Raw genomic sequence first — 12,012 nt, forward strand, 5'->3', positions numbered from 1 at the left:
AACAAACACAGTGAAATATATTTTTTTCGTTAGGTTCAGAATGATTTTGGCGAAATTATTGCATACACAAATTTTCACTTGTTCTATATGGCAAGATGAGCGTTGCTACTTAAACCAAGATCGCAAGTTCTGCCTATTCGGCACGACATATATATATATATATATATATATATATATATATATATATATATATATATATATATATATATATATATATATATATATATATATATATATATATATATATATATATATATATATATATATGTATATATATATATATATATATATATATATATATATATATATATATATGTATATATATATATATATATATATATATATATATATATATATATATATATATATATATATATATATATATATATATATATATATATATATATATATATATATATATATATATATATATTATTATTATTATTATTATTAACACATCGGCCGATTCCCACCAAAGCAGGGTGGCCCGAAAAAGAAAACTTTCCACCATCATTCTCTCCATCACTGTCTTTCCAGGGAGGTGCTTTACGCTACAGTTATAAAACTGTAACATTAACACCCCTCCTTCAGAGTGCAGACACTGTACTTCCCATCTCCAGGACTCAAGTCCGGCCTGCCGGTTTCCCTGAATCCCTTCATTAATGTTACTTTGCTCACACTCCAACAGAAAGTCAAGTATTAAAAACCATTCGTCTCCATTCACTCCTATCAAAGACGCTCACACACGCTTGCTGGAAGTCCAAGCCCCTCACACACAAAACCTCCTTTATCCCCTCTCTCCAACCCTTTCTCGGCCGACCCCTACCCCGCCTTCCCTCCACTACAGATTTATACACTCTCGAAGTCATTCTCTTTTGTTCCATTCTCGCTACATGTCCAAACCACTTCAACAACCCCTCCTCAGACCTCTGGACAATAAATAGTTTTGGTAATCCCACACCTTCTCCTAATTTCCAAACTAGGAAATCTCTGCATTTTATTCACACCACACATTGCCCTCAGACATGACATCTCTACTGCCTCCAGCCTTCTCCTCGTTACAATATTCATCACCCATGCTTCACATCCATACAAGAGTGTTGGTACAACTGCACTCTCATACATTCCCCTTTTTTGTTTCCACAGACAAAGTTCTTTGTCTCCACAGACTCCTAAGTGCGCCACTCACCCTTTTCCCCTCATCAGCTCTTAGATTCACCTCCTCCTTTATAGACCCATCTGCTGACACATCCACTCTTAAATATCTGAATACATTCACCTCCACCATACTCTCTCCCTCCAATTTGATATCCAATCTTTCACCACCTAATCTTTTTGTTAACCTCATAACCTTACTCTTTCCTATATTCACTTTTAATTTTCTTCTCTTACATACCCTACCAAATTCATCCACCAACCTCTGCAATTTCTCTTTAGAATCTCCCAAAAGCACAGTGTCATCAGCAAAGAGCATCTGTGACAACTGCCACTTTATGTTTGATTCTTTATCTTTTAACTCCACGCCTCCTGCCAAGACCCTCGCATTTACTTCTCTTACAACCCCATCTATAAATATATTAAACAACCACGGTGACATCACACATCCTTGTCTAAGGCCTACTTTTACTGGGAAATAATCTCCCTCTCTCCTACATACTCTAACCTGCGCCTCACTATCCTCTTAAAAAACTCTTCACTGCTTTCAGTAACCTACCTCCTATACCATACACCTGCAGCATCTTCCACATTAACCCGTTATTTACCCTGTCATATGCCTTTTCCAAATTCATAAATGCCACAAAAAACTCTTTACACTTATTTAAACACTGTTCACCTACATTTTTTCACTGTGAACACTTGGTCTACACACCCCCTACCTTTCCTAAACATCTTCCCCCTCTCGCCCCCTTTCTATACTGTTTGGTCATCAAGGAAGTCACAGAAGCACTCTCCAGCGAGCTCAATATCTGGTTCCTGGACGATGGTACCCTAGCTGGCACAACAGAATCTCTCCTAGAGGACATCAGTAAAATTAAAGACATGGGAGAATGCCTGGGTCTTTCTTTAAACCCCACCAAATGTAAAATAGTTTCTACCAATCAACAGATGATCCAGAATATTAGCGCCGTTTTACCAGGAGCACGAGCCATTGATCCACCCAATAGCACTCTCCTTGGTGCTCCTCTTGGGTCCAATGCCAACGATCTGATCCTAGAAAAAAAAGTCTCAGACATCCGGACGATGGAAAGCAGGATGAAAGACATTGACACACACGATGCCTTCTACCTACTCACCAGGTGCCTGTCAGTCCCAAAACTTACCTACTTTCTGTGATGCTCCCCAGCCTTCAGCAGTCCAAAACTCAAGGAATATGACTCTCTCCTTAAGACCATGCTAGAGAGTGTATTGAATCTTTCCCTTGAAGATGGACAGTGGTTGCAAGCCTCACTTCCGGTCAGGCTTGGAGGGCTAGGAGTACGCAGATCCTCCCAGATTGCTCTACCAGCTTTCCTATCCTCTTCCATAGCATCAAACGAGATAAGACAAATTCTCTCCTGATACCCTCAGTGACTCAGCAGGAATAGAAGACTCTAGCTATGTCAGTGCCATCACTGAATGGGAGACTCTTGCTGCTCTAGCACCAAACCCTAGTGCAGCACTGGCTCACAAACAGTCAAGCTGGGATGGCCCGATCGCTGAAAAGGTGCTTGCCAACATGCTCAGGGCTGCAACATCAGGTAGGGAGAGTGCCCGTCTCCAGACTGTGAGCGCACATCACTCCGGGGACTTCCTCCAAACAGTTCGCATATCGGCAATGGGAACGCGATTCGACCCTAAGACCCTCCGTATTGCAGTGGCTCTGCGCCTTGCTGCCACAATTCACACAGTATATACGTGCATTTGCGGCAAAGCGCAAGCAGACCAATACAGTCTACATGATCTTAACTGTTCCATAAGCAAGGGCTGGCATGCAAGACACAATGAGGTCAAAGACATCATTAAGAGAACCCTTGCTACAGCTGGCTGCCCAGCCGAGAGGGAGCCCCGATCACTAGCAGCCAACAATACCCACAACCCAGCAAACCGCCCCGACAGGATCACCATCTATCTTTGGAAGAATGGCAAGCTCTTAGCATGTGACTATACCTGTGTGTCCACACTGGCTGATACCTATATCCATCACAGTGTGGGGCGACAGGGAGGAGCTGCTGACCACAGGGAGGAGTACAAGATCAGCAAGTACAGGGACATTAGCCAACAGTATCAATTTGTCCCAGTGGGATCAGAGACCTTGGGATCATGGGAAAAAAATGGCACACGTTTCCTTAAAGAATTGGGTTCCAGACTCATCGACACCACCAGGGACCCAAGGGCAGCCACTTTCATGTTCCAGCGCCTCAGCGTAGCCATCCAAAGGGGAAATGCTTGCTGCATACTTGGCTCGCGTCCTGCCTCGGAGGAGCTGGAGGAAATTCATGATCTTTGATACATTGTGCCATTGTATTCATGTTTATGTTTTTCTGTAAATGTGTTCTGTTTATTAATAAATGTTCACATAGAATATCAAATATAGGGGGTGGTAGAAGAAGAAAATATCTAAACAGCTCCGGGGAGAACCTTGAGTTTTCCCTGAGGTACGTTTATTGTCTTCTCTGAGGATGAGGGTCCCCATTCCAGCCACAGAGGTGGTACTTCCCTGTATGTTAATATATATATATATATATATATATATATATATATATATATATATATATATATATATATATATATATATATATATATATATATGTCGTGCCGAATAGGCAGAACTTGCGATCTTGGCTTAAATAGCAACGCTCATCGTGCCATATAGGTCAAGCGAAAATTTGTGTATGCAATAATTTCACTAAAATCATTCTGAATGTAACGAAAAAAATATGTTTCACTGTGTTTGTTTAGTATTAAATTACTGTAAACAAATCTAAAATATATTTAGTTGGGTTAGGCTAAAATAAATTGTTCTTGTTATAATAAGGTTAGGTAAGTTTTCTAAGATTTTTTTGGTGCAAAATTAAATTGTTTTACATTAACATTAATGAAAAAACTATATCTTTAAAGGTATAAGAGAAAATTTTCGAAAGGACTTAATTTTAAATGAGTTCTTGCTAATTGACCAGTTTTACATATTCGGCACGACATATATATATATATATATATATATATATATATATATATATATATATATATATATATATATATATATATATATATATATATATATATATATATATATATATATATATATATATATATATATATATATATATATATATATATATATATATATATATATATATATATATATAAATATATATGTCGTGCCAAATATGTAAAACTGGTCAATTAGCATGAACTCATTTAAAATTAAGTCCTTTCTAAAATTTTCTCTTATACGTTTAAAGATATATTTTTTTCATTAATGTTAATGTAAATTTTTTTAATTTTGCTACAAAAGTATCTTAGAAAACTTACCTTACGTTATTATAATAAGAAAAATTTATTTTAACCTAACCCAACTAAATATATTTTAGATTTGTTTACAATAATTTAATACTAAACAAACACAGTGAAATATATTTTTTTCGTTAGGTTCAGAATGATTTTGGCGAAATTATTGCATACACAAATTTTCGCTTGTCCTATATGGCAAGGGAAGCGTTGCTATTTAAGCCAAGAGAGCAAGTTCTGCCTATTCGGCACGACATATATAAATATACATGTGTGTGTGTATATATATATATATATATATATATATATATATATATATATATATATATATATATATATATATATATATATATATATATATATATATATATATATATATATATATATATATATATATATATATATATATATATATATATATATTATACATATATATATATATATATATATATATGTATGTATATATATATATATATGTATATATATATATATATATATATATATATATATATATATATATATATATATATATATATATATATATATATATATATATATATATATATATATATATATATATATATATATATATATATATATATATATATATATATATATATATATATATATATATATATATATATATATATATATATATATATATATATATATATATATATATATATATATATATATATATATATATCCTGCTGTCTGATTGTTTTTTAAATGTTGACAATACATTATTTCTTCTGTTTGTTTAGTTTTGTGATAAGTGCAAAGTGCTTTAAGTCTTCTGCTTGTGACTAGTATATACTTGCAAATGTTTCAGTGCCACATTTTTATCGAACTTCTTTTTAATATGCCAGTATAATTTGGATGAAATCGTACCTCCATGTTAATGCACGGAACCAAAGTTCGCATATCAGGAATTCTGCCTGAGCTCTTAATGGTTTGCTATATTTGAAGATATTTACCTGTTTCATGGATATAATATTTTAAAAGGTATTTTCTCGCACCTTATCGAAATGAATTTTATGCCCAACATGCCACACAGCCAGTATTTGGCTTTCATACTCTCTTATCAGTTGAATAACGTCTTTGATGTCATAAACATAGCTCTTTGTAACGTTAAAGTTAAAATTTTTAAATTTTGCTCACTTTGAAAGCCATACAAATGTCAGAATGTGCCGTGATTTCCGCCTAGAGGGTACGACAATTTGTAGTTGGTAGTAGGCTAGGTTAGAGGACTTAATACTTTATTTACACCCATAGCTTATTTTTATTATATATAGAAAATGTCCTTTTTTTGTCAATGAATGGTGACTTGCTTGCTTGTTCACCCCTCTCTTCCCCATCCCTCCATCCTTCCCCATCCTCCCCTCACCCAAACATCTACATTGGCCCACACACTAACACACTACTTACATTGCTATCCTTCTGACTTTCCTATCTTCTTCTCTTTCGGCAACTTCGCCTTTGGCGAGTTAACACAAGGCATTTTGACCATCCGGTAGCCCGTGTGGTTTTTTAAAATCCGGCCGATCTTTGCCTTGGGCCCTGTGTCCCCCTCACCAATCGAGGGTAGGTTATCTTAGGGGCTGATCTTCGTAAGTCAGCTGAAATAGGATGTCAGCACTACCACTAAGGAAAGACCCTTTTTGTTAAAGTAACTTCTGTGCCAGATGTACCTTCCTGGACATCATAGCGAGGATAAGAGTAAGATTACATGTTGATGGCAACCAAAAGTCGAGGAAAGAAATTCTAGAATGTATTTGCTCGAATTCAACTGTTGCTCCAGTGGATGTTTTTACAACTCTCGCTGGGGTAGTACTTCTCTCTTCTGAAGAAGAGTTGCTTCAACTACTTAAGCAGGACGTCCTGGACAAATTGAAGACTTTTTGGTATCCATCCAAATGCACCTGAAAGCTATCAAGCTCAGCGAACTGAGTTTGTTGACAGAATTAACAGCTTCATGAGAGACAGCACAGTGCAGGGAATTGTTGATGACTTTAATACTGAGAATTCTGAATTTAAGGCTATCCAAGCAAATAAATTTTCTAAACCTGGCAACAACCAGGTAACATTAAAGTTAATACTTGAGACACCTGAAGCAGCCAAACTAGTGTGTCAAAATGGCTTCAAATGTTTTGGCACCAGATGTACACCTGACCAAATCTCTCTTGAGCGGTTTGTCAGTGTTACACAATGTTACAAATGTTACGCATTTGGTCATACCACCAACAAATGCAGTATCCAAACACTGATTTGCAGCATATGCTCTGGTCAACATTCTTTTAGAGATTGTAATAACAAAACTAAGCCTAAGTGTGTCCTCTGCAATGGAAAACATCATGCTCTTTCTGCTATCTGTCCTGAGAGGAAAAAAGAAATGCAGAAAATTCTAGAAGCATAGAAATTGTCCAATTCTAAGATGACCACTCCCGAGGCACCTCCAACAATGTCCCAAACTTCCTTCCCAGCTTTGCCTGGATCTAGTGGGACTCCTAAGGTCTCTTCCACTGGTTCCAATGTTTGGAATTCTGCCCCTCTTGGAGTGCCCCAATCTAACCCTCACCTACAACATACACAAACGCAACAACAAGGTTCAACCTCACCTCCTATGTCTCAGGTATCCTCAGCCGGGGATATGACGAGAGCGCAACTAATGTATATGATGGCCAAAGACATAGCAGGTGGTGACATTCAACTCTGCTCTAATATTTTAATTGATTTGTTAATGGCTAATGGGATTACTCCCATTACTATCCCAGATAATGTTAAAGTTATTTTGGCCCAGCCTTCTCAAAACAAGAAGTATGTGCCCTACTCTACTACAAATAAGCCTAATTCATCCCTTGTCCTGGGATCACCCACCTCGCATACCCAGGTTGTCAACTCCCCTCAACCCGATGAGTCTATACCTGACCCTGACGATGCCCCAGAGATTGGTGCTTACTCTTCCACTATTGCAGCTGATCCTGTTGAACAGGATCTTTCCCAGGGTAATTCACCTGGCCTAACAAATTTTCCCTTGGAGCCTCCACAGTCTCCCATCAACTCTCACGAGCCTCTGCTTCCTGAAACTGGAAATATCACACCTGTTTTCTGAGGATGACTCTAATGACTCTAATGATTCTGTTAATATTACCAGTTCAAGTGAGGATGGTGACACTTTTAATACACAAGCAACTACTCAGAAGTTCCCTCCTCCCCTTGACGAGTCCAGCAGGGGTAGTGTGGATACCAAACATGACATTACTTGCAGGCGTTCAGACCGCAGTACACGTGCGAAGTGCAAGAAATAATGGGGATTACAATTTTCCAACTTAATATTCAACATTTCTTTAATAACCGTTACCTCCTTGAGGTTGAACTACATAATTACAATCCCGATGTTATACTCTTGAATGAGACAGCTGCAAGAGTTGATCAACATATTAAATTACGTGGTTACTCTACTGTGGAGAAATCGAGAGGACCCTTTAGTGGCGTAGCCATCTTAGTTAAATTAGGCTATTCTTTTAAAAATATTCATGTTGACGAAGATAACATTCTTGCAATAGAAATGACAACGTCTCATGGCCAACTAGTGATAGGAACTGGATATTTTCCTCCGAGACAACAATATATAGAATCAATTCCTCTACATAGGATATTAAGCAGAAATATTCCAACAATTCTAGCGGGAGATTTTAATGCTCATCACCCTGCCCTCTTTAACTGTGGAGCTGGTATTCCACTGGGTGACTTAAAAGGAAAACAACTATTTAATATCATGACAGCCAGAAACTTGTCATTTCAAGGCCCATTCTTTAAATCGTATATTGGACCTCATCCAGGGACACCAGATATAGTCCTGACAAACAGAGACTGTGACCTCTTTCATTGTCGTATCTCTCCTGGTGGAAACGTAGGATCTGACCATATCCCTGTCATATTACAATTACAAACTTCTCCATTTAGAATACCTGTACCTCCTAAACCCAATCTCAACACCTTAGGATTTGACCCCTTCAGGGCATTTCTGGGTGAAGATGAAATTGTGTCGTTGGAAAATCTACCTTTCACTGCAATTGACAACGCGATCAGGTCCCTTCACAATCGAATAATTGATGCTACTAATGCAACTTGCCAATTAGCTTCCACAAAGATCTACCAACAATATAAACCTAATAGGGAAATTAGAGACGCTTTGAGAAATTATCAAACAGAATGTCGACAACCACCAGTAGCTACATTACACAAATTGAGGCAAGAATTAATTAACATGATTAGTCATCACAAACGTGACTTATGGAAATTGCTAGTTCTCCAAGCTAATCAGTATAAAAGTGAGCCAGCAAAATTTTGGAGTAAGATCCGACAACTTTTAGGGGCAAAGCACAAGGCTCCTAACTACCTAATTCATACCTTCACTGATGATGATGATGAAGATGTTGAGATTAAACTGATCCACAGGACCAGGCTAATTTGATGGGTGATGTATGGGAGAAAATTCTCTCCCACAATAACAGTCGTCGATTTAACAATAATCACTATCAGTTGGTAAATGAATGGAGAGATGAGAACTTGGATGATCTACAACCACTACCTTCCATCGATACATCAACTCTTGAAGACGCCCAGCCGCTTACTAGACCTATTACATTACTCGAGATGAGTCAGGTTATTGGAAGAATGCGAAATAGAGCCCCTGGTCTCTCTGGAATAACAATGAAACAAATAAAGTTCCTACCCAGAAATTGTAAATAGTCTTTGGTTAATATCTTTAATGCCATCTTGGCCTCCGGACATTTTCCAGTGGTTTTTAAGACTGCTAGGATGATCTTTCTTGCTAAGCCCAATAAAGACATCCACCAACCAGGGAACTATAGACCTATATCTTTACTTGAAGTCACTGGAAAAATTCTTGAGAAGATCATTTCCAACAGATTGAACTACTATATGGAGTTTAATCACTTTTTTACTGAAAAACAATTTGGCTTTAGAACACATAGAGGTACCCATCATGCAATAAATATTATTTTCGATACTGTAACAAGTCTAAAACATCTGGGCAATCTTGCCCTAATTGCCACCAGAGATATTCATAAAGCTTTTGATAGCTTATGGCATGATGGTCTTATATATAAACATATTGACCTACCTGATCATTACTGGACATTTCTCAGATTTATATATAACTTCCTAACTCAAAGAAAAATCAGTCCTACCTTTCACGGCAGGTCGACAGAGCCTTTTATACCGACAGCTGGTGTCCCACAAGGTTCTTGTCTTAGTCCAATTCTATTCAATATTTATGTGAATGATCTTCCTCAACCAGAGTTTAATGATACAATTATAACGCAATTTGCAGATGATGTTATCCATGTTGTCTCATCAACTCCGGTAACAGGAAAATACAAGTATGAAAGAGTCATAGAAAAAATGAATATTGAACTTCGTCGAACATCCAATTGGGAAAAGAAATGGAGAATTACGACCAACCCTGACAAAGTCCTCGTTAGCACGATAGGATGTTTTGCATCAACCATTGAAGATCAGGGGATTAACTCCATCAGAGGAACACCTGTAGCCATTAGAAATCCTAAAAAGATCTTGGGATATGAAATAGACAGGCTGCTCCACTCAACATCTCACGTCAATAAAAAGATAAACATAGCCAAAGCCGGTATTAGATTTAATATTTAGATTTAATGAAGCCCCTACATATGTCAAAAATCATCTGTATAAAATGATGATAAGACCAACACTCGAATACCTATGTGTCCCGGTGTCATTAACAACAAAGACCAACATGCTACAGTTGCAACGGGTCCAGAATAGAGCTCTCCGCTTTATTACGGGTACCAGGAGGAGAGACAGAGTTAAAAATGGCAGATTTACACGTACAACAGGATATTACTGCCTTAAATGTACGCCTTGATACCCTGAAGGAGAAACAACTCTATGCAATGCAAGAACTCTACATGCCAGACAGAGAACATCCTCTCCAAGTTGAAAATGCCACTGACTATATCATTAATACTCCTCCTCACAGGACCCAAAGAATGACTCTCCCACAGAGGGTGCGTCGCTTCATCCATAAAACCGATTACCATCGACCAATGATCTTGAGCAACCTCCCTGCAGATGAAGATGACTGGGTAACACCAGAACCCTTCTATGTATACTAAGAAAATCCTCGCCCCCAATTAGGAAGATATCTTGTATAGCATTCTACTGTTAAAATTATGCTACATTTACTATGCCGGGACACCACCTTGTAAGATGCTAACGTGTCAAGTAATTCTTTACGAATTGTCCAGACAATTATCGCCTTCATTGTCTTTTAAATATTCGTTGTGCAATCGCAAAAAAAACAAACAATTGCAACTTGTATAATTACTACCAATTCAGAGTCATGTACTTATATATCTGTTATATCTATGTGACTCTGATGGGCTAGTATTATACCCTTTCAAGAATACTTTATTATTCCACATACACTTTTTAAATTACACCAAAGTGGTTGGGCCACTTACCTTTTATATCCTACCTCTCTCCCCCCTCCCACCCTTTTCCAATATTTCTATCCTTACCCATCCTTCTTCCTTACCCATCTTACCAAAGCTCTGGTTACAAGAAGAAGAAATAATTCTGAAAATCAATTAGCAAACTTTACATAGATGTTAAAACAAATAAATCAGTCAGTTTCGTTAGATGCTCTGTTTATTAAGTTGCACCTGATTATTTCGTTGCTAGACAGGGACGTCAATGAAAAATTTTCTTACCTTAGTAGTTCTTCTAAGGACTTTAAATTAGCTCTCCCTCATCAACCTTGTCAACAGGCAGGTGTGAGTGACTGAGCCTCTATATTCACCTTCTTAATACCGGGGAGTGGGAGACGTATGCTACTGGGCTAGTTTTGTCAATCCACACCACGAATGTCAGAAGATAGGTGTAGTAGGATCCAAAACTTGTCAGGAGCTAGGTGTGCAAGAGTCGCTCACCAGCACCAGCCTCATCAGGTGGTGGCTGTGGAAAAACTTATACCTCCAAACTTGTCTTCTTATGAAGTGAGTGTGGAGGATTATTAGCCCTGAACCCACCTTGTTAGAAGAATAATGTACATGCACCTGCCTTGTAAGGAGGCAGGTATTAGGAGAAAAACCCTTCACCATCCTTTTCACAATTCAGGAGATGAAGTTTCACACCCCTCATGATTTTTTTTAATTCAAATGATAAGGTTATGTTGATAATATATATCTGAACTAGTTCTAAAGAGAGCTATAAAATTATAGGTCATTTAACATAGGGCGCCATTTGCATACCTATCAATGGATGTCATCCCAAAAACTAGAATTTAGAAAGTCTATGTGCGTTTGAAATCAATTAACAAGTGCTTTAAAATTATGTAAATTCAAGAATCATTTAGAAATCAGTATATACAGAACAGTAAAATGATCATTAGTGTACTCCAAAGAAAATATTCTAACATGTGGCGCCGCCTCCTCCACAAAACGGGGGGGTCATATACGT

The sequence above is a fragment of the Cherax quadricarinatus genome, chromosome 70, assembly GCF_038502225.1.
Source record: "Cherax quadricarinatus isolate ZL_2023a chromosome 70, ASM3850222v1, whole genome shotgun sequence".
NCBI lineage: Eukaryota > Metazoa > Arthropoda > Malacostraca > Decapoda > Parastacidae > Cherax > Cherax quadricarinatus.